Source organism: Globicephala melas, chromosome 17 (assembly GCF_963455315.2).
Source record: "Globicephala melas chromosome 17, mGloMel1.2, whole genome shotgun sequence".
Taxonomy (NCBI): Eukaryota; Metazoa; Chordata; class Mammalia; order Artiodactyla; family Delphinidae; genus Globicephala; species Globicephala melas.
The window spans coordinates 77603112-77627174 of record NC_083330.1 but is presented as its reverse complement, the minus strand read 5'-3'; the positions used below and the strand labels follow the sequence as shown (position 1 = coordinate 77627174).

Genomic DNA, 24063 nt, shown 5'->3' with positions numbered 1-24063 from the left:
TGAGGCGCTCGCACCCCCCAGGCCCCCCTGCTCAAGTGAAGGCCCCCAGGAGGCCCAGAGGAGGCCCCCGATCCTGGCCTCCCCGAGAGCTAAGTGCTCCCCAGGCAGAGCCCCAACCCCTCTTGTTCCATGAGCGCATACACGGGACCCTCAACAGGCAGAGGGAACCCCGGGCTTAAACTGGGCTCCCGGGCTGGGGCCTCAGAGAACAGGGGGCGGTGGGTGCCGGGGCCCTCACAGAGGGTCCGTGTGGCCTAACAGGCCTTCTCACTGGCCGGGAGGAGGCTGCCCACCAAATCCTCACCCACCAGGATCAGCTGGAGACCCCAGAGGATGCTCAGCTGGCAAGGGGACAAGGCCCGCAAGGAGCACTGGGATGCCCACGGCGGCTGAGAAAGTCCTCCCCCGCTGCTGTGTGCCCTGGGCCCATCGCCTCACCTCTCTGGGTCTTCTGAGTCACCAGCACAAAGCAGGAGTAACAGGCCCGTTGAAAGATAAGAAAACAGAACTGTACCCCGTAGGGGCCCACGGAGTTTTCACGTGGCCTGCAGGGCAGCAGGTGGGGTGCACACGCAGGTTCCAGTGAAGCCCACCTGCAGAATGAAGCCTGATCAAACTGGGCCACGGCCCCAAAGCCCTCTTCACGGAGGAGTGGCTATGGCTAACTCCTTGGGACCCCTGGCCGGTGCGGGGACGGCTCCCCGAGGGCGGGGAGGGACAGAGGAGGAGAAGGGCTGTGAGCCGCAGCCAGCACCCCGCAAGTGATGCGGCCCCTGCCCGCCGCTCCTGGGCACCCCAATCCCAACGGGGAGCAGGGTCGGCTCCCACCCCAGCACCCTCGGCGGGGAGGTTCTGCCCCCAGACAGGGCAGCCAGTCCCCTGTGCCCACCCAAACCCTCTGCACCCACCAGGGAGGTGGGAAGCAGAACTGGCCTGTCCTCCACGGCTGGACCCTGTTAGCACGGTGCCCGGGGAGCTTGTGGGCCCCAGGGGCGAGTGGACCTTGCAGCATCAGGATGTGGTGGCCACTTTTGCTCACCACCATGCCCAGGAGCCTGGCCAGAGCGGGAGAGAAGCACAGTCTGCCCAGGTCACAAGAGAGGAGGCTGCAGCCCAGCTGAAGCCAGGCCCACGGGCCACCCAGCAGCCTCAGGACACACGCAGCCACCGCCCAGCTCAGCCCTCCTCTTACCTCCCATGTAGGTCCCGTCCCTGGGCCCAGCGTCCAGCCCCCTGAAGTGGGAGAAGGCCCAAGGACCCCTCCGTGCAATGGCTCCGTGCCGTGCCCTCGTCACAGGCCGCTCCCCACATCCATCCCCAAAGCCGCACTGGAAGACACCCACCGCCCCATTCTACGGATGAGGAAACCAAGGCTCAGACCACGCAATCAGTGACTTGCCTGAGGCCCCAAGCCAGGATTCCCAGCCAGCCCAGGGGGGGCACTTTCTGTGTACATTCTCCTTCAAACAGCCCCTGGAGGGAAACTGAGGCCCAGCCTCCCACAGATGTCAGGGCTCCAGGAGGCGGCCCTATCACCCGGCGCCTGCCCCAGTCCCCGGGGCCCCCCTCCCCTGCTGCGCCCAGAGCACAGGGCCACTGATGGTCAGGCGGGCAGGAAGGGGGCACGAGATCACAGAGGTGGCCGGGGCCGCTGGCCAAGGCCCTGGTGGATGCACGTCAGAGGGGCCTGCAGGAGCCGCGGGAAAGAGCTCTGACCTGGCCTCGGCAGGCCACGTCCAAAATAACCAGCCCCACCGCCCTGCAAGGACTCAGCCGGGCGCACGTAGGCCTCTCGGCCCCAGACGCTGCCAAGCTGGGCGTGGAAGGTCACAGCTATTTCTGGGCCAGCCTGGCAGCAAGACGCAGCCCCCCAGCGCCCCAAAGAGCCGGCGCAAGAGGGGCGGTCGAGGCAGGCCCCAGCCCCAGGACGCGGGGTCTCTACCTGTGGCCGAGGGTCTGCTGGGGGACCCCACGCTGCTGCCTGTTCTCTCTGAGCTGGCTCCCTTCCAAAAACCCCATTGGGGGCTTCCCTGGTGGCGCAGTGGTTGAGAGTCCGCCTGCCAGTGCAGGGGACGCGGGTTCGTGCTCCGGTCCGGGAAGATCCCACATGCCGCGGAGCGGCTGGGCCCGTGAGTCATGGCCGCTGAGCCTGCGTGTCCAGAGCCTGTGCTCCGTGACGGGAGAGGCCACAGCAGTGAGAGGCCCGCGTACCGAAAAAAAAAAAAAAAAAAAAAAAAAGCCCATCGGCACCATTAGTGTGTCAGGGTCACGTGGGTCCCACTGGCAGTTAAGGGCCTTCTCGGCCACCAAGCTCTGTGCTGGGCCCTTGGCCGGACAGAGAACCACATCCGACCCCTGAAACAAGCAGGGGCTCTGCTCTCCGCTCTCCACTGGCTCCGACCCTAAGCGCACAGGGCCGCAGGAGGCTTTGACCGTGGCAGGGACCCCCCGTGCCCACACGGGCACCCCCTGCCCTGCCGGGCCACACCCCCGGAGATGCCAGCACTGCACCCTACCACACACAGCCTCCAGCCTGGGGCTCCTCCTGCCCCATGTGGGTCACCACCACCCCCATAACTTTGTGGGCACCAATGACCATGTGGCCCATGGGAACCTCTGGCCTCTGGGCCAATGAGGCCTAGAGACAGCAGAAGACCCTGAGGTGCAGCCCCACTCACACCGCCGGGCCAGGCAGGTTCTCTGGGGGCCGAGGGGGAGGGGACAGTCCCCTCTTGTCACCCCAGGCCCAGGCTTCTGCCCCACAGCCTCGTTCAAGCTGTCCCTGCCCACAGTCTGCCCTTCCCAGCAGATCACGAGCTCGGGAGCCTGGCCTGGCTCCCATCCTGGCTCCCCCCTGCCAGCCATGTGACGCCGGGCACACCCCTCAACTTCCCTGTGCCTCAGTTTGCTCATCGGTAAAACAGGTTCGCTGGAAGCTCATCCTTCGCGGAGCTGCCGTTGGCTCTTCTCCCGGGTCTAGAAGGACCTTCCCCTCCCAAGCGGCCTTGCCTGCGTCCCCCAAATGTTCCCACCATGCCGGACACCCACGGGGGCTCTGACAGGACTCTGGGACCCCCAGGAGGGTCCACGTTCAGGTTCATGATTGTCCCAGTGGGTTCCTTGGGACACTCAAGGGGACCTCTTGCCCGCAGGCTGTCCCTACAGACACGGGGACCTGAAGATCTGAAGGGCAGCCGGCGGCACGTTTCCAGAATGCGGGGGGTTTTTTGGGCTGCACCACACAGCATTTGGGATCTTAGTTCCCTGACCAGGGATCGAACCCGTGCCCTCTGCAGTGGAAGCGCGGAGCCCTAACCACTGGACCGCCAGGGAAGTCCCTCCAGAATGTTTTTGAAGCCAGGCCCTAGCAATGAGGCACCTCACAGAACCCTACTTGGGCAACGCCAGGCTAGGGCACCCTGGGCCCCAGCCTCCCAGCTGTGAGGGTCAGAGAGCCTCCTGGCCTGGCCCCCCGACTCCTGCTCGCCTGTGTGTCTGGGACCATCTCTCTGAACCTGGGCGCCATCTGTGAAGAAGGACCATGAAGGCTCCCGGCTGTGAGGAGTGTTGCAGGCGGGCCATGCTGGTGGTCACTGTGTGAACGTCACAGCAGGGGTGGGGGCAGACCACACCCCTCCCTGCTTCCCCTGTGTCCCCACCTTGGCCATGCCGTGGCGACAATGACCTGAGGGTGGCAGGATTAGCTCCTGGATGCAGGCATCCCCTGCCCTGAGAACGGCCGAGGCTGGATGCCCAGCCCAAGCGGGCAGTGGGAAGGGCCCAGCCACAGGGAGCCCAGTGCCCGCCAAGCGCCCAGCCATGCCACCCTCCCCACGGCCCCTGCCGCCCCCTCAGCAGCCCCGCCAATGCCAGCAGAGCTGCCTTCCCAGACAGAAGGCAGCAGAGGGCCGGGCACAGCGCATCCTGGGGAGCTGGGCATCAGGACCCGGGCTGCCTACACCACCCGCCTTAAGCACCTGCCCAGCTCCCAGGGGAGGAAGCAGGGAACCATCAGACTGGATGAGCCGAGGGAAACCCCTCCTCTCCCGGGCCTGAGCTTTGTGAGGGGCTGAGGCGCCTTCCAGCCTGGGGTCTGCACTGGCCCTGGCTCCCTGGGAGGCTCTGGGCATTGCTGCGGGCCAGAGGGCAGACCTGCGCCAGCCCCTCCACCCCTCCCTGCCCGGGGGCCAACTTCAGCGCCTCTCCCTGGGCTGCACAGCACAGCACGACAGCCTCCCGGGAGGGGCTGCGGGCTGAGGGCTGGATGAGCTGGCCTGAGGGTGGCCCCCAGGGCACAGGAAAGGCTCCACCTGGCAGCATCACGCGGGCCATTCCCACGGTCAGGACACAGCAGCTCGCAGGCCTCCTCCAGCAGAGCTGGGCCAGGACTCCGGGGGGCAGGCGCGGGTCAGCCCCTCGGGGACCAGGAGGCCCCTGGCTGCACCTTCAGACTGGGCAGAAACGCCCAGAGCCGAACAACAAGGTCCTGCTGCAGAGCACAGGGAACTGCTGTCAACATCCTGTGATAAGCCGTAATGGAAAAGAACATGAAAAGCAATGTCTGCGTGTATATACACACGCACGTATACATACATGAATCACTTTGCTGCACAGCAGAAATTAACACCGTAAATCAATTATACTTCAATTGAAAAAAAAAAAAAATGCCCATAGCCAGGTGGGTGCACAGGCCCGGCAGCCCTACTCGCCAGGCCCAGCAAGGCCAACATAAAAAGAAACGTATGCAGGGACAGAACGGGTTGCGGGGCACACTTCAGAGGCGACCAAGCGGGCGCCCTCTTGGCTTCATCTGACCCCTCGGTGATTCTGTGAGCTCCGCACGGGGCACGGACCTGGGGTGCAGAGCAGGGCAGGGGCTGCTCTGTGCCCGCACCCCCAGGTGCACCCTGCTGCCCGGGCTCAGGGGATTGAAGCAGGGGAGAGACCGGAGACAGATCCCAGACAAAGAAGAACACAGGCCCCACGCATAAGGGTGATGAGGGTCACGGGGCAGGGGAGGGCGGGGACTTTGCACACAGACGTCTACCTGCCCCTAAGCCTCACTCCTCCATTCACTCAGCAAAACTCAGGCCAGGGAGGAAGGATGGCCCACCTGTCCTCCCACACCCGCGGAGCACCCCACGTCCCAAGCAGCGAACAGGGGCTGCTTCACTTTCTCTTGCAAGCGAACCAGGCCCCTGCCTGCTCGAACCCTGGGACAGAGCTGGGTTACACCCTATTTTGCAGACTGACTGTGAGCCTGCTCAAGCCAGGCTATGTGGGGCAGGGGGGCCGTTGACATTTTTTTTTACTGGAGATAAAATTCACCTAACGTGACGTTCGCCATTTTGCTATTTCAAAGTGTGCACTTCGGTGTTTTTTTAGTACATTCACAGTGTCGTGTAATCGTCACCACCACCAATTCCAGAACACTTCCATCGCCCCCTAAAGAAACCCACAACTGTTAGCAGTCACTCCCCAACCCCCAGCCCAGCCCCTGGCCACCGGGAACCTGCTCTGTCTCTGTGGATTTGCCTGTCCTGGACACTTTCCACAAATGGAGTCACCACTGTGTGGTCTTTGCGTCCGGCGCCCTTCATGCAGGATAATCCTTCCCAGCGTCACCCGTGCTGTAGGGTAGATCAGGACGCTGACCACTAGTCCGCTGTGTGGAGAGACCGCACTTGCGTTACCTGCTCTTCAGCGGACGGACGTTTGGGTCGTTTCCAGGTCTGTTTTTATTTCACCCACAGGGACTGAGCTGCAGCACGTACCAGGGGAGCGATGCTGGACAGGGGGATCCAGGTGACACAGGGTGGGGTGGGCAGAGAGGATCCAGGTCCACACCTGGGGGCACCTGGTCAGCCCCTTCCCAGCCCGTCAGGGCTGCACCAGGCTGCCGAGGGCACTGGGCATGTCTGGAAGGGACAGAGGCCCCAGCAGCCAGACGGAGGGGGAGGGGCCCTCCAGGGTTCCAGGCGGGACACTGCTGGCCTTCAAGGATGGGAAAGGTTTGTCAAAGCCTTTTTAGAAGTTAAAAACACAACTATCACACGTAAACTGAGCACGAGTCTGAGGTCTAGTCAATCATCTGTGATGGAGCTGGCGGGGGGCAACGCTGGCTCAGAGAATTCACGGCACTGAGTGCTTTCAGCCCGCGGATTCTGAGCACTAAAATGCGAGAGGGGAGAAGAGACCAGCGGTGTTCGATGGGGCCCCAGGGAGGCAACCTCCTCCACCAGACAAAACCGCACATTCATGCGACCCCCCCGAATCCAGGCCCCACTCAATCAGAAGCAGGTACGGACATCCCCTCGAGAGCTGCGTTGCCCAGGCGGCCTGCTGGACGGCACCCAGTAGTCACAGAAGGACACGCCGCCCCCCTTTTGCCTTAAAAGATCCAACTGGGTGAATGGGGTAGGTGTCTGGGTGGAGGGCACGGCCTGAGCAAAGGCCACAAGGCAGGAAAGGGCAGGGAGCAGAAAGGTGACCCAGCCTTCAGGGGAACCACAGGGAGCTGGTCCCCAGGGCAGGCGGGCTTGCGGGGCACCGGTCCTCAGAGTCCCAAATTCAGGCGTGTCACAGAATCAAGCTCAAGGTAGGGAAGTGGGAACTTCCCACAATCCTCAGCGGGGGGCAAGACGGCTGCCATGGGTGGTGAGACAGCAACACCTGGGCCCAGGAGCCTGGAGCCACCTGGGGTGACCAGGAACCTGAGGAGCATCGGCCCAGAACCAGGCCCCCGCTGGCATCGCAGGTCCCCCCAACCCTGCCCCCCACTCCCTACGTGGTGACAGCTGAGTCCATCCTGTCCTCCTCGGCTGAAACCCTCCCATGGCACCCACATGGCAAAGAAGGAAAGCCTGTGCTTGTCCTTAGGCCTGAAAGAAGGCCCTGCCCCCCTGACCTCCTCCCCCCACTCCCTTCCTCGGCTCCAGCCTCACCTGCCGTCCTGCTGTTCCTGAAACTTGCCTCTGGGATCCTGCCTCCGGCCCTTTGCACATACTGTGCCCTCCGCCAGCTCTCTGCCCTGCACCATCCCACACAGCCACCAGGCCTTTGCCTATGGGCACCACCTACCCAGGACTCCCTCCTGGCTCTCCTGTGACTGTCCAGACCCCACCTCCTTGGAGGCCGGCTCGCCAGACCACAAACACTTACTGAGCACCTCCTGAATGCCCTGGCTATGCTCTAGGTCCAAAGGAGCTCTCCGGAAGAAAAGCTCAGTTCCTAGCAAGACGGCCAATCTGGCCATGGCAGCCAGGTGGTGACCCTGAGGGCCAGGTGCCCCCAGACCACGGCCCCAGCAGCAGCAAGAGAAGAAGAGAGGCCCTGGGCTGCCGAGAAGCCCCTGCCCCGGCTGGACTCCCGACGCACTGAGAAGCTCCCATCTCAACCGACTTTCCACCCAGACGCCCTGGCAGAAGGGGAGGGGCGTGGAGAGCACTGTCTTGTCACGTACCATCAACGGAGCACGCAGCGCCCAGGAAGAAATGGTCTGAGGGCTGAGGCTAGCCACCATCCCTCGGCCAGTCTCCTCCCCAGCCTCCCCAGATTCTGGGCTCTCGGCGCAGGGCTCCCCTAACACCCCCCAAGGCTTCTCCCATTTCAGCAGCATCCCAGCAAGCGCCAGGGAGCCCAGCCTCAGCCTCCTGCTGCCTCCCCCACTCCCGCTCACGCACACAGCCAGCGTCTCCTAAGAGAGCACCCTTCCCTCTGCTTCCACGTTTCGCTGGACTTAGCATTTCATTACAAGGCAGCAGAGCGAGGCCGACACTTCTCAGACCTGGGGTCAGCTGCCCTCTACCACCAGGAGGTAGCCAATCCTCAACAAGTGGGGAACCCACAACCCACGGCGGGTGAGGCTGGGTCAGTGCAAGCAGCACAAGCAGCAGGCTTGGGAAGGGTCACTGACCCTCCTGGGACAGGCTCACGGGTGTCTGTCCTCGGCCCATGGATGCCCCTGGACCATCCAGTCTCACCCAGGACTGGCCGGTGGACACGCCTCCCGGCAGCATGCTCCTGAATCCCGGATCCGCCCGAAGCCCTGGTTCTCACACTCACTTCCCCGGGGTGGGGTACCGTAAACTCACCCTGGCCCCAAAACCCCAGCTCACTCTCTGGGAGGCTTTGCCCATAAGAACCTGCGCCAGAGCCTTCCAAAGGGGGGGGGGAGGGGGAGGGAGGGGAGGGGGAGGGGGAGGGAGGGGAGGGGGGGGAGGGGAGGAGGGAAGGGGAGGGAGGGGAGGGAGGGGAGGGAGGAGGGGGAGGGAGGGGGAGGGAAGGGGAGGAGGGGAGGGGAGGGGGGAGGGGGAGGAGATGAGGGGGAGGGGAGGAGGGGGAGGGGAGGGGCAGGGGGAGGGGAGGGGCAGGGGAGGAGAGGAGGAGGAGGGGGAAGGGGAGGGAGGAGGAGGGGGGAGGGGAGGGGAGGGAGGGGGAGGGAGGGGAGGAGGGGGAGGGAGGGGAGGAGGGGGAGGGAGGGGAGGAGGGGGAGGGGACGGAGGGAAGGAAACCAAGGTGGGGCGCTCCTTGGCCTCCCCAGGGCTGGCTGGGCAGGGCTGTCTGACCCCTGAGCCCACCAGGCTCCTTCTGAAGACAGGAGGCCCAGGCAGGCACAAGGCAGCCAAGTAGACAGGACGTGAGGCCCTGAAGGGTCAGCGTCCCTCCTAGCGCTGGGCAGGCCCAGCTGGCAGTGTCTGTGGGAACAGTCCCCAGGCCTGGCCGGCCACACTCAGGCCAGTCAGTGGGCATCGGGGCTACAGCAAATGCCGGGGCAGCTGGGCACGTCCCGAGGGGCGGAAGCCCAGGCCCTGACCCTGCTCCAACCACGCCGAGACCTGCAGGCTGATCTGGGGGTCTCGTGGGGGTCCTGGGGGAGGGGCGGGAGGGCTGGGGGAGGGGAGGAGAGAAAGAGGTCTGTGGGGCATGATGACCCCTACCGTCACCATCCACGCCCCCAGACCCCGCCCACCTCCAACGCCCCAGAGGCTGCCCCCTTCCACCTGCAGCGCTCTCCCCCCAGCCCTTCCCCTAGACGCCTCCTCCTTGACCCTCAGCTTCCTCTGACCCCTCCCCGGGGGGCTGGGGCTCCTCCCCCGGCTCCCTGGACCCCACACCTCCCCTGATGTCACACAGTCCACCCAGGGCCGAGGCTGCGGTGGCCTCACTTCTGTCTGCAGACCGTGACTTCGTGGGCTGTGGCCATGCTGGGCCTCATCGGGGGCCTGTGGGGGGCAGGGGCAGCTGACGAGGTGGACGGACAGACGGACACCCTTGATGAATGGTTCAATCTACACTCCAGCCCACACGCCCAGCGGGCTCTGCCTGGCCCTGTCCTCCACGTTCCCTGCCCCCTACGCTCCACCCCGGGACCCCCAGCCTCTGGCTGTCCTCACAGGCCTGGGGGCCCCTCGGGACGGCCCTTCCGGTGACTTCCTGCCAGGGAAGCTGGGAGGAGGGGTAAACAAGGCCTCCAGATGGCTTCCTGCGGCTGCCCGGCGACCGTGGGAACGGCCCAGCCCTCGAGGCCACGGAGGATGGAACAGGAGCAGGGAAGGGCTGCACCCTCAGCAGACCACCTTCTGCTCACCGCGCGGTGCCCCCTTTTACACCTCCCAACATGCCCACGAAAAGGGTGCACACCTCCATTTACAGAGGGGGAAACCGAGGCACGGACTGGCACGTTAACGCCAGGCCAGAAGCAGGGCCTCCCGCTCACCAGGTGCCCCCTCCTTATCAGACTGCCACCCACCGTGCAGGCAGGTCCTCCCAGCCCCGTGTGAGAAACAGGGAAAGCTGAGGCCAGAGAGGGGAGGGTCTCCCGGGCCAGATGAGCCGGTGGCTGTACTGGGGTGAGATCCACTCCACCCCGGTCCCACACACACCTGAAGGCCCCTCATCTGTAAACGAGGGGACGACAGTCTGGCTCCAGGCCGTTCTACAAGGACCGCACAGCCCCGACTCAAGGGGCACCAGCCAGACACGCCTGCCACCCTGGGCAGGGTACGTGGCCTGGGAGACGGGGCAGTGACAGCCACTGCCGCACAGCTGGCCGTGAGGATGAATGCCGTGCCCTGGACCAGCTCCACTCCGGCCTAGAGTGAGACCACGCCAGCGCCCCTGAGGGGTGCTCTTAAGTCAGGCCCCGAGCTCCCCGGAGCTGCCTCCGCCCAGCTCTCCCTTCCTGGAGCCCCTCCCGCCAGCTCCTGTGATGCCCACATCCTTCAAGCCCCAGCCAGACACCACCTCCTCTCAGAAGGCTACCTTGACTTCCTGCTCCAACACGACCGCAAAATCTTGGGGACACACGCTCCAGGAAGGTGACAGTCGTCTCCTGCAGGTCCTGTTCACCCACGATCCCTCCCGGGGTCAGGACCACCTTCCTCCGCCCTCTCCCATCCCCCGCAGGGGCCAGTGCAGGCCTGGCGGCCCCTCAAGAGGCACAGGAAGGCAGGAGCCAGGCCAAGCCAGTAGGCTGCCTCCCCAGCCCCGCTACACAGCGGCCAAGCTGGTGGTGATGGGGGCGAGAGGGAGGCAGGGCCCTGTTTAGGAGCGGCTGTCACGAGGGTACTGATTCATAAACAGGGTCCATCCAGACCCGGGCCCCGGGCCCCCAAGCGCCATTAGGAGAGAGGCCCACAGTCAGCGGTGAGGGAAATTTCAAGTGAGATACATCACGCTGCACGTGGGCAGCCTGTCCCCGTGAGATCCAGCATGTGCCCCGCAGCCCAGAGCCCAGAGCAGCTGTGAATTTCCGGGGCTGTCTGACTGTCATCACTGAATCTGTACTGAGCAACACGGAGCACTGTTTGGATGGTCCCCGGCCCCAACGTGAGTTCCTGCGCCCAGGAGGTACCGTCACAGCAGGGCCCCAGGCCCTCTCTGCCCACTCCCTGCACAGGGTCTGGCCCAAGAGCACAACTTGACAGACAGGGGAACTGAGACACCCACGGACGGCCCTTCCCGAGGTTGCAGGCTTCAGAGACTGTAAACGGCAAGTCTGCCGGGCCGGTCACAATGGGCAGACGCAGGGCTGCAAGCAGGTCGCCTGGCCCAGGTGGCTTGGGCTTAACCGCCAAGACTACCAGCTTTGTCCTGACCCCCCACCCAGTCTGCTGTGGGGCCCAAGGTCTGCTCCAAGCTCTCCATTCTCTAGACGAGAAAACTGAGGCCCAGTAAGAGCAGGGGCCAGCCCAGGGTCACCCAGAGAGGCCTGGCAGAGCTGGGGCCACGGCTCTGGGCTCCCTAGGGCTATGCGGAGGGGACTGCGAGGTCACCATGGGGAGCCCCGGGCACCCCCGGGCACCCCCTGAGCTCCGCATGGCAATTCCCAGCAGATGGGCCGCTGGGCAGCCAGCCAGAGAGGAGTGAAGGCCAGGAGGGGGCCCAGCGCTGAGTCCATGGGGAGATGAAAGGGGAGGAAATGTTTGGCTTGGCAGGGCCTGGTCCAGGCAAAGGAGGAGGAGGGGCCTGTCCCAGCACCAACAGACGATGCCCGGAGGGTGCCAGCGGAAGTAGCAGGAAGGGGCGCCCGCTGGGGGCAGGCACAGAGCAGACAGCACGTGGAGCCCACCATAGGTAGCGGTGGGGCGGTGACGGGACTCACAGGCGGTCGCTGCGGGAACTCTGGGTGGGGTGGCGGGGAATCCTCGTCGCTCTCCCGCGCCTCTTCCAGGAAGCCTGAGTCACAAGGGGGGCCCCGGGGCCAGGAGAGGGGCCGGGAGCACCACTCCCATGGGAAGGGGACAGGGCAGGGCTGCCTGCCCGCCCGCCTCCTCCAGCTGGGCCAGCCCTTGCTTCGGGGTCTTTGTGGCGAGTGAGGCCATGGGAACAGGCTCCTGCAGCTCCCAGGAGGGACTGGGGGGAAGGAGGAGCTGGTGACAGCAGGTCAGAGCCCCCCTTCTGCAGAAGGGGAAACTGAGACCCCAGAGGAGAAAAGCTGGCCCAAAGGCAGACGGCTAATGGCCTTTCATTGCCTAAGGGGGCTCTGGGCAGCCAGGCCGGGATCTGGGGAGACCCACAGCGGCACCCACGGACGTCCTGGCTGAGTCCTCTTCCAGCACATCAGCCCCCAGCCACGCACCAGAGACCACCCCTCCACCCTGCTCTAGAACACTCCATAGCTCCTGCCGCCCCTTCCCTCAGAATCTGAGTCAGGAAACAGAACCGCGGCACGACAGTCTGCGGCTCCCAACCTTCCATCTGCCCACATCAGCCATGGGTGCTTCCTTCCCGGGGTCATCAGAATCTCCTGGGGGACGTGTGGGCGCACCTCAGAAAGCACCAAGCATCTGGGAGCACCTCCCCCATTGACAACCTTGGGTCTGATCCAGCCCCTCATTTGCTGGTGCAGAGTGGAGACCCAGGGTGGTGACACCCACCCCTGGACCCATCCAGGACTCAGCCAGGCTCTGGCCAGGCACACAGTAGGTGCACAATAAAGGTGGCGGCCGGGAATATCCAGGATAGAGGGCATTCGTGGCACAGAGGCCTGAGAAGCTGGGGCAGCGGGAGGAGCCGCGCGGGGCTCAGGTCTCATTGCCGGACCAGTTTCTCCTCAACTCCCTTCTGGCAGTGATGGCCGAGGACAGCGGAACTCCAGTCCAGCCATCCTGGGGGATCGTCACCTTCTAGAGATGAGAACACTGGTCTCCACAAGGCTCAAGCCACCACCTTGCCCTCTGAGACCCTCGGGCACTGAGGCTTAGGTCCTCACATCCAAATGTACACACCAGGGACTTCACGGGTGGTCCAGCAGTTAAGACTCCACGCTCCCAATGCAGGGGGCCCGGGTTCAATCGCTGGTGGGGGAACTAGATCCCGCATGCCGCAACTAAGAGCCTGCATGCCGCAACTAAAAGATCCTGGACGCAGCAACGAAGATCCTGCATGCCACAGCTAAGACCCAGCACAGCCAAATAAATAAACAAATATTAAAAAAAAACAAAAAACAAAAAACCACCTGCCTTGCGACGGCTCGCAGAGGACACACACTCCCAACTGAGGCCTGGGCGGAGGAGGGGACAGACCCCAGGCAGCAGAACGGTCACTGTGGCGGGAACTGGGCCTGGCTGGGGCTTCCACACACCCCTGACCTGGGCGGCCTTCCAGAGTCCCAACAGGAACAATTCCCAGCCCGCCCGGGGGACTCGGGGCACTGGGCCAGAGGCGGGGTGGGACAGAGGGGCCTCCTCCCTGAGCCGTCACTGCCCAGAGCCCCCGTGACCTCGGGAAGTGAGGAGCCTCACTGAACTTTGGCCTCTCGCTGCAGGACAGGTAGACAATGACCCCAGTTGCTGGGGGACAGACCAGGATAGGGGAGGGGCCCGGCACCCAGCAGGCACCCAGCACACCTGGTGGCTACCTTCTCTGAGCCTCGGCTTCCCCACCTGGAAGGGAAGCCACCACCCCTCTCCCAGAGCCCCAGCGGCAGGAGACGCTGTGACCCTGGGGACGTGGACAGAGCCCTGCTCCACACGAACGGACCTGCCCTCGTTCCCTCCAGCCTGCAGAGTCCCTCCAGGCCCGGCTTCCTGGCCAGGAAAACGGCAGGGTGCATTGGCCAAGCCCTGGGCCCTCCGGCCAGCCCGGCAGCCCACCTCCCCACCCGCCAGAACCCCCAGCACTGAAGGCAGGGTCCAGGAGAGCAGGGTCACACCTGTTCTGTTCCCTGGTCCTCAGTGCCCGGAGCCCCACCTGGCAGAGTGGACCCTGGCCACATGCATCAGTGCGCACACACAGCCCCACCCGTCACGCGGCGTCACCGTCCCAAGTGAGAGAAGGGTATTGTGAGGTTCGGCGGGGACACGCCCAAGACGGCACAGCCACCTGTGTGTGTGGACGCCTCCACCTGACTGCCATCTCCCAGGGCCAGGGCCCAGGTCAGCCTCAATAACAGCTTATCAGGGCCTGGCACACAGTAGGTGCTCAAGTTTTGGTGACTCAGTGAGAAAGGAATGCCTGACGGGCTGCTCAGAGCCAGACTGCTCAGGGAGGACCGCCACCCGGACGACAAAGACTCGAGGAGGCATAGCGCCACGGCCTGAGGCGGGACCTGCCATCGTCCACCCCTCAGTCCAGCACCGGGCCTGGCACACAGTGCGTGGCAAGCACTATGGGGGTGTTGTGGGGTGGCCAGCTCCCCAGGGGGACATCTGGGGGGCAGCCTCTTCTCCTGAATACCTGCAGCAAGGGAGGCCTGGGTGGCCGTGGGGAGACCCCCCCATGCCTGCCTCAGGGCCCATTTACTCCTCACAGCAGCCTGCCAGGAAGGTCAACCAGCACCCACTTCACAGGTGGGAAAACCAAGGCTTTGGTGAGGTCTGCAGGCTGAGGGGCTGGACATGACTCCACCTCTCTGGGCCTCAGTCTCCTCATCTGAGAAGTGGGGTTAAGAACTTCATGGGAGGATTTGAGGTCAGTGAGGCAAGGCGCCTGCACAGAGCTGCAAAGGGGTCTCCATTTGGGCAAGGCCATAGGCACCCTGTGTCCGCTGACCCTCTCTGGTCCACAGCCCCACACTGCTCCGGCCTAGGAGCTGGCCCCCCGGAGTCCACACACCTCTGGTGCCCAGCTCCCAGGCACCCACCATCACATGCAGGGCTGGCCAGCCAGGAGAGGAGGCACACCGCATGCCCACCTGCCAGGGCCGGAGTGCCCGGCACACTGTGACCAGCTGGCCTGGACTCTACCCATCCTCAGACCCACTGTCAGGGTCCGGCCTGTGGGGTCACCATGCTCCACCCAGGAAGGCCAGACCAGGGCGACAGCTGCTCTACTGGCCTGGAGCTGACACGCCACCCACCCCAACTCAACCGGCCACCAGCTAGCTGCCCGGGAGAACACAGGAGCGCATCACGAGCCGCCTGGGACAAGGCTGGGACCTGCTCTAAGCTGGGGGACTGCTTGGACAAATGAGGCACCGCCGGGCTACCAGCCCCAGAGTGGTCTGAAAGCCGGGGCGCGGACCTGTACCGGGACTTGGAGCTCAACCTCGTTGACGTTCGCCGGCACCCCCCGCCATCACGACGCAGGGAATCCGGTGGGGTTGTGGCGGGCAGGAGCGCTAGGGACCAACTCCCCCCAAACTGTGCGGAAGAGGAAACTGAGCCAGGGGATGGGAGGCAGCACCCGACACCCTACCGGCCCTTGGGGAAGAGGTATTCGGGGGCGGGGGGAGGGGGTCACGCCTCCCAGCCCGGGCGTCCCGTCGCCGCAGGGGGAAGCGGCGGGCGGAGTCCCGAGCCGGCCCCCCGGGCTGAGAGTTGCACGTGGCAGCCTCCAGGCCCGCGCTCGCGCCGCAGCGGCCGCCGGGAGCAGGGTCCCTGGACTTGGGTAGTCGGCCCGCCCTCGGCCCGCGCGCGCCCCGCCACGCGCCCGCACCACGCGCGCGCCCCCGCCCGAGCGGGCACGAGGAAACTGACCTGGCGGTCCGGACGCCGCCTCCACAGGCGGAGGGCTCGGGGCGCATGCGCGTGCACGCGGGCCCGGGGCGCGTGCGCGGCCCCGCTCCGGGCGCGCGGGCAGGGCCCGCCGCGTCACGTGGACGGCGCGGCCCAATGGGAGCGCTCTCCACACCGGAGAGACGCGGGCGCGCGCGCGCGCACCGGAGCCCCGCCCAGGTGGGAAGGGGCGTGTCCGTGGGCTCTCACTGTGGTCCAGTATCCCTAGCAAGGCGGCTGCTGCGGGAAGCCGGGGCGGTTGGGGGGCGGCTTGACCCCGAATGCGGGTGAAGAGGGCAGGGTGCGCCGAGGCTGAGGGATGGTGTCCGGGGTCCAGGGATTTCAGGAAACTTTTGGAGTCCTGGACTTCATCTTGTGTCGACTGGGGCTGAGCCCCACGCGCACGGCGCGTTGCCGTGAGGATGGGTTACGGAAAGCAGACACCTGTCCCGGTGCTTGGGGTCAGACCGGGCCTCGAGGCCCCCAGGCCGCCCATGATACATGGGGCGGAAGGTGGCTTTCGGGGAGCGGATGCTGGGGCCCTGGGAGATCTTAAGGTGCCCCCTTGGGGACTGGTGAGGAGGGCCCCTTATGGATCAGCCCATCCTAGGGAGCTCATGGCTCGGCCAGTGGTGACATATGGAGGAAACCCAGGACAGAGGGCGCATGGAGCCTGGCCAGGGTGTCCCGGGCGCCTCACTCACCCTACCCTGTCCCCCACACCAGTCCGTGGACCCCCAGCCCAGCCAAGTGCCCAGCCTCTCCTTCCAGACTCTGGACCTGCCTCCCTTTCTCGGAGAGGATGCCCTCCGACCACCCACCCACCTGGACCCCTGGAAGGCAAGAGTGAGCCCATCCTCCTCTGTGCGGAATCCTGCAGGGCCCCACCTCACTGTCCCCAGGCCACCTGAGCAGGCCCAGGCTCACTCCTCCAGGTGCCCTCCACCTGCCACCTCACTGCCACTGTCTCATGCACCTGCGTGCAGTTCCTCCAATAGTCAGGGTCCATCCCACCTAAGGGCCTTTGCACTTACTGTTCCTTCTGCCTAGAAAGTCTTGCCCCAGACTATCCCTGTGGTGCCGTCCTTCACGTGTGGTCCCTCTCAGTTGTTGTCTCCTCTGAGAACTCAATCTCTGCTAACCATCCCCTCACTCAGCCCCAGAGCTGTGCACCAAGTTCTGCCAGAAAGTCACAGGCAGTGACACATAACACTGGTCGTGGTCTGGGTGAGGACCTCACCCGTATCCCCATCTGTGTCTCCAGCGCACAGACCTACATCTGGCACACCAAAAGTACACTCAGTCATGGATGGGGGGGTGGGGGTGGTCGGATGGTCCCCAGAGACCCCCGATTCCTCCCTAAGAGGCATCAGGGGCTCAGAGGGCAGAGCCTTGCCGATCTGGGTTCAAATCTCAGTTCGCCAGCTCATTTAATGCCTGCACAGCCCCATGAGGTAAGGACAATTGTTCTCTCTATCTTGTAGATGAAGACACAGAGAGATTAAGCAACTTCCAAAGATCACACTTCAAGTCGGGAGTAGAGCTGGTCCAGGCCTCCCTCGCTGAACCACAAAGCTGGGCTTCCCTGTCCTCCGTGCCTTCAAGCAGGGAAGAGTGGGAAGGCTGTGCTGTTGGAAGAGGTAACATCTGGCATGCATTCCAGCTTTGAGGGCCTAGGACGCCTCCACTGAAATGGGAGCTGGGCACCCACTGAGGCAGCCCATTTCCAGGTCCTTTTTTTTTTAAACTTTTTTTTTATATATATACATGTATTTATTTTTCGCCATGTTGGGTCTTTGTTACTGCGTGCAGGCTTTCTCTAGTTGCGGTGCGCGGGCTTCTCTTTGCAGTGGCTTCTCTTGTTGCGCAGCATGGGCTGTAGGTGCGCGGGCTTCAATAGTTGTGGCTCGTGGGCTCTAGAGCGCAGGCTCGGTAGTTGTGGCTCACGGGCTTAGTTGATCTGCAGCATGTGCAGTCTTCCTGGACCAGGGCTCGAACCAGTGTTCCCTGCACTGGCAGGTGGATTCTTAACCACCGTACCACCAGGGAAGTCCCGGGTCCATTTTAATTACCGATCTTTATTTTTTCAATGTTGAGCTTGACCTCGAAGAACAGCACCTGCCTCCCTAATTTTCATACTCTTCCTCCTCGCCTGCCCCAAATCTTGGAGAGGTTTCCCCCATGGATGTGGCCTTCCTCATGGGCTGCGGTCCCTTTCACCTCCACATTCTTGGCATCAGTATGGGGACCCGAGGAGGAGGGTCCAAGAGTTCCACTCCCTAAACATTCACTGAACTCCAGCCTCGTACCAGACACTTACACCCACTGTCCCACCAAGTCTGCACTGTGCCCTGCAGAGGAGGGGCCACCACCCCCATTTTGCAGATAAGGAAGCTGAGGCTCAGTTAAGGCAGAGCTGGGATTCGAACCGAGGTCTGGGGAGGCCAGAGCTGGCACCCCTGCTGTGAGTGGAATGGGCGGGGCAAGAAGGGGTGAGCTGAGTGGTGATCTCATAGCAGGAAGGGTTGGCTCAGAACTTATCTCCTTTACCCGGGAAACGGGGCCACAGAGCTGATGGCTGAGTGAGGGAAGGACAGTCAGGATCCAGACCTGAATTCCAGATGCCCAGATCCTCCCTGGGGTTGAGGGCCCCACCCAATCTACCCCCAGTCACTGGACCTGCCCACCACCCCCCAGCATGGCTGAGAGGAGGCCCCCAGCTGGGGAAGAGGGCCTGCAGGGGGAGGTGGGTTAGGAGGACCGGACTGGGGAGCGCCCGCCGGTGTGACAGGATTAGCAGATTAGCTCCAAGGAGGACAAAGGCGAGGTCAGTGCTAAGTGGATTTCCAGAAAGCGGCCTGGGCCAGCGGCGGCAGGACCACAGGTGGGGGCCAGAGCCGGCCGCGGCCAGCGGGCAGCTGCACGCCTTCACCTCTCCCTGCCTCAGTCTCGTCATCCATAACGGGGTCAGGGTGACAGCTCCAGCCTTGGGAGATGAGACTTGACACCGGCTTTGTTCCACCTGTCGCTGAACAGGTGCCCAGTAGACGTTCTTAGGACTTTCCTTCCAGAATCATCCTCAGGTCCCAGCGTCATACATGAGCAAAGGGAAAAAGAACTTCTGGTTGTCTTTTGGGGTTTTTTTTGGCTGTGTCGCGCGGCATGTGGGATCTTAGTTCCCTGACCAGGGGTCAAACCCATGCCCCCTGCAGTGGAAGTTCAGAGTCCCAACCACTGGACCACCAGTGAATTCCCAAAGAGCTTCTGGTTGAACGTTAAGTCAGGTAAACGCAAAAGCTGGGTGCGAGGTATAGGACGAGAAGAGGAACCTCGGGGACTGACTCCTGGTGGCCACGTCACACCCATCTCAGCTGCAGAAGCAAAGGTCCGTCCTGAGCCCGGTGGGACCCTCCTCCCCCCACAGTGCCCCACCCCCAGGGTGCACCGGGCCCCGAATGTGTGAACCAGGACAGCCCTCACCTGTGTACCCACCCAGCCTCCCTCCTGCAGACAGAGGGTGTCTGGAACACCTCCAGAGGCCCTGGAAGCATCGAGAGATCTCCACAATGCCCCCGTGTGTTGGCTTTCCCACCCTCACCTGGGATCACCTGAGTAAACCCCCTGCACCCAAGTCCCGATCTCAGGCTCTGCTATCGGGGAGCCGAACACACAACTGTGTTCCAAATATGAAGAGGAAACTGGACTTGGAGAACAAGGCCTTGGGGGTTCATCACTCTCATTCCCAAATTTCCAATAACACAGTCAAGTTGCTTAAACGATGATTTTATGTGCGCTCGCTATGCTGCGAAACAGTCACCTCAAACTTAGTACCTTGAAACAGCAATGACCATCTGTCCTCTCCGGGCACCTGTGGGGCAGGAGTTCCGACGCTTAGCTGGGCAGTTCTGGCTCAGGCTCTCGTGGCAGCTGCAGTGGTGGCCTGGCTGCATCATCTGAAGGCCCACCTGGGGCGGGAGGACCCGCTCCAAGCTGGCTCACCGCCCCAGCTGGTCAGTTGTGCAGGCTGTTGGCCGAGGCCCATCCCTCCGCTTGAGAGCAGGTCTCCCGGGGGGACGTCCTCACCAGACAGCGACTGGCGTCCCCCAAGTCAGCGACCGCAGAGAGCTGCCATGCATTTGTAACCCAGCCTCAGGGGTCGCTCGTGCCCCTCCCCACCATTGTCCATCCATCACAGGCCAGCCGTGCAGTCAGTGTGGGAAGGACAGGGCCCGTTCATGGGCCTGCAATCTGTTCAAGAGGCAAAGGCAGCAACAGAATGAGCTCTGGTCCCCGCAGGGGAGGCGGGGTCCTCCCTCCCAGTGCCAGCATGGAGGAGGGGCGGTTCTTTTTATTTATTTATTTACGTACTTATTTTATTTATATATTTGGCTGCATTGGGTCTTCATTGCTGCGCGCAGGCTTTCTCTAGTTGCGGCAAGCAGGGGCTACTCTTCGTTGCGGTGAGCAGGCTTCTCATTGCATTGGCTTCTCTCAGCCTTCAGTAGTTGTGGCGCACGGGCTTAGTTGCTCTGTGGCATGTGGGATCTTTCCGGACCAGGGCTTGAACCCGTGTCCTCTGCATCGGCAGGCAAATTCTTAACCACTGCACCGCCAGGGAAGTCCGGAGGGGCAGTTCTTAAGCCCAGACTTCTGAGACTGCCAATGGGGTGGGTGTGGGAGCCCTGGGGGCCATTGGAGCTGGAGAACCAGTGGAGCGGAGGGTCCCCAGCTAAGCCTGGAAGTTCCAGCCCTTTCACCGATTGCTGGCTCTGACAACCACGTGTTGAGTGCTGTGCCAGGCTGTCCTGGGGATGCTGCAGACTGGCGTGGGAGAGCCCACCCAGGCAGCTCCCCAGTTACAGTGGTCAGGAGCACGTGGGGAGGCTGCTGGGCCTGGGAATTGAGAGGGTGCGTTCCAGGCATCAGCACATGCGGCGGGCCTGCAGGCCAGGCAGCCATTAGACGAGCAGCTCAGGAAGAGTGCTCCAGTGTGTGCCAAGGCCTCCCTGAGGACAGCCATGGCCGGCTGTGTCTCCCACCCAGCCCTGCTGACCCCTGGGTCCATCTACACCCAGTGCTGCTCTTGGCGAGCTCCAGCTCCATCCCTGGAGCCCCCAGGGCGTCAGATCAAGCCCACCTCCTGGCCTTTGCACAAGCGGTGCCGTCCACCCGGAATGCTGCAGCAGAGAACTAGCAGCCAGAGGACCCACCAGTGAGGAGGCCTGGACACCGACGCAGCCTGCATTCCCGACACCTCCTGGGATGGTTAGGACCAGAAGGCTTGAGGTGGACACCTCCAGGCGCCAGCCCGGAACAGGCATCGGGCACGCTTCGCGAGCGCCGCCTCGTGGTGACTGTGAGAAGGGCCAGCTGCTCGGGAGTGAGACCTGGGCGGTCACAGGCCTGAGGTCAGCCACGGGCGCGATGCTCTAGTGTCCCCATCAGGCAGCGCTTATGAAACAAGCAGCCCACAGTTTGGCTTCACACTGGGCCCAGGAATTACGTAGCCGGTCCTGCCTGGCCCTCCACCCAGCCCCAGTGACCTGGGTTGCCAGGGAGATGGCAACAGGGAAGTGTGGGAGTTGGAGCCCCAACACTCAGTTCAGAATAAGGCGCAGGGAGGCGAGCCACACATCCAGGGGATGGCCTGTAACCCCTCCAGGGACCCCCCGGGGAAGGGAGAAAGGAAGAGACTGCGACGGGAAGAGCAGGGCGTGCCACCGCCGCCAGAGCCCGCTGGCAGCCCCACTGCGCTTCTGCACAGCCCTGGCGTAGGTCTCTTATCTCAGCCCTCTGGGGTCCCCAGTATATCTGAGTCTGTCCCCACCTCCTGGGCCCGTGGAGAACGGGGTCCCTCCTGCTCGGTCTCCTCGGTATAGGCACTGGGGACAGGGGCCAAAACTGTGCCCCAGGAGCAGGGTCTTGGTGCTCCAGGGCCGGGGTTGCCCAAAAGGGGCAGCAGGAGGCTCAGGTTCTCACGGAACCACCTGCAGCCACCCTGGTACTTCCACCCACCGAGACTGTGGTCCTGCACGAGGCCTCTGAGTGTCAGAACCCCTGCCCCACAAAGCCCCAGAAGAGGGTCTGTCCTTTCACCCCGACACCACGAGGAGAGCTTGTTTCAGTGCATTGCCCCCCTCAGCAACCGAGGCCCAGAGCAGATAAAGCTGGGAGCCCTCCCGGGTGCAGTCCACGGTCAGGGGGCCTCGGCGGGCACCGAAAGGGTCATTGCACCCCTCACCGAAGTTTGCACCCAGGAGACGGGGGTACGGTACTTGCGGAAGGCCGGAGGGCAGTCTCTCCTGGGACTAGGCCAGGAGGCTTCCTGGGGAAGGAAACATCGCCACTGGGCCCTGCAGTGGGAGCGGGGTTAGGGTTTGTCCCAATCGGGATGGGGGATTCAAAGGCCCAGGGGAAGGAGGGACAGCAGGACACCAGCAAGACGGGAGTGACAGGTGAGGGTCCTGCAGCAGGACCACCAGCCGTGTCTCAGCAAGCTCACCCCCAGTGTAGGTCCCCCCCAGTCCCCTGCCCTCAGCACGGGGCTCAAAGGTGGGAGCTGCTGACGGTCTGCGGAACAGCAGGGCTGACTGCTGGGGAGGGTGGGATGGTACAGAGAGGGTCCAAGGAGACCCCAGTAGACCCAGCAGACGGCAGGGGTAGCTGGCTGGCCATCCAGGCATCCAGGATTGGGTAAGAGCTGTGTGGTGGCCCCAGGGCAGTGGGGGCTGTCCAGCCAGGTCTCCCCAAGTCTGGCATGTTCTGACCCTGCATAGTGAGTCCCCTCTTGGGGAGCCTGTAGGGGACAGAGGGCAGCCTCGGAACAGGCGACCCATGCCAAGGTCATGGGGCCCCCAACAGTGACACTTCCCAGGAGATAGCGGGTCCAGGCCAAGCAAACCTAATGGGTCTGAGCGTCCCTAACCCTCCCATCCGCAGGACAAGGCCCACATGGATCCAGGGACGGTGGGAGGCTACCGTCAGGCCTCCCCGAGCCTGAAGATGCCACGTCCTCCACATTTATGTATGTGTCTGTCTTCTCCAGGGGTCTGTGATCCACTTGCTGCCTTGTCCCCTGCCTCCTTAGTGGCGGGCACTCAAGGACAGGAGCCCTGTGGACAGGAGAGCTTCGGCCCCTGTGAACCGCAGCCACCAGGGGGCAGCACAACTCTCTGTAGCCTGAGCTCCCTGCCGGAGAGCCCCAGGAGGTGGTGGGAGAGAGACCCCACGACTCATCACACACACCATCTCGGGCTGCTGACCGCCGCACGGGAGACTTTGTGGGGAGACTGAGCCCTCGTTCCCAGGAAGCTGCCAGTGCTCAAAACATGGCCTAACAATGTAGTGAGCTCCCTATCACAGGAGTGTCCGAATATAGACCACGTGCTGAACCTCTACAATGCTCTGAGCTAGAGGGTGCAAACTGCAGAGTACATTGGAGCTGCCCATGGCTCAAGAGTCTGCACCCCACAGAAAGACAAATATCATACAATATCTCTTATATGTGGAATCTTAAAAAAAGCGTACAAATGAACTTATTTACAAAACACAAATAGAGTCACGGATGTAGAAAACAAATTTATAGTTACCAGGAGGGAAAGGGGGAGGGATAAATTAGGAGATTGGGATTGACATATACACACTACTATATATAAAATAGATAACTAACAAGAACCTACCGTATAGCCCAGGGAACTCTACTCAACACTCTGTAATGAGCTATATGCAAAAAGAATCTAGAAAAGAGTGGTTTATGTATATGTATAACTAATGTACTTTGCTGTACACCTGAAACTAACAACACTGTAAAGCAACGATACTCCAATAAAAAATTTTTAAAAAGGGACTTCCCTGGTGGCACAGTGGTTAAGAATCCGCCTGCCAATGCAGGGGACACGGGTTTGAGCCCTGGTCCAGGAAGACCCCACATTCTGCGGAGCAGCTAAGCCCGTGTGCCACAACTGCTGAGCCCGCGCACCTAGACCCCGTGCTCCACAACAAGAGAAGCCACTGCAATGAGAAGCCCACGCATCGCAATGAAGAGTAGCCCCCGCTCGACGCAACTAGAGAAAGCCCACGCGCAGCAATGAAGACCCAACGCAGCCAAAAATTAATTAACTAATTAATTTAAAAAAGAAAAAGAGTTTGCACCCGGTACCATCACTTACCAGGGTACTGGCTACGGGTCCCTGGGCTGAAGGAGTGGCCGCCCTCGGCTGGGGCCCCAGTCTGTACCCCCGCCCCACCATCTGCAGGTTCTGCGGGTGATGCCATAGGCCCTGCCCTCCAGGGGCAGCAGACAGACGTTCACGGTCTGGGTGACATTAGGAGGATGCTGCAGGCCCCCGGGGTGGGCGGGGCAGCACAGGCAGAGGAATGGCACACGCAAAGGCGCAGAGGTGCAGAAGCACGTGGCAGGTTGGCAGCACGAAGGCAGCTGGCAGCACCAGGACTGGGGCACACGGTCAGGTGCGCCCAGACGGCAGAGGGTCTCAGATGCCACGCGACATGCCTGGGCTTTGCTCTGCGGAGCAGGACGTCCTTCCTGGGCTCGGCCGGGGCTCAGTAGGCATGGTTAGGGCTGCAGCTGGCATCTAGCGAGTACTCTTCATGTGCCAGGCCC

General features: G+C 63.0%; 1 protein-coding gene across 1 annotated transcript in view; it reads right to left on the bottom strand.

Annotated features, from left to right (window-relative positions):
* The window catches only part of PTP4A3 (protein tyrosine phosphatase 4A3), a 34216-nt gene extending 18722 nt beyond the window's left edge, over window positions 1-15494 (bottom strand). Inside the window, exon 1 of the mRNA XM_070043973.1 lies at window positions 15423-15494. The gene's annotated coding sequence lies outside the window, so the exon portion shown is untranslated. The remainder of the gene's footprint in view (window positions 1-15422) is intronic.
* Window positions 15495-24063: the final 8569 nt, after the last annotated feature.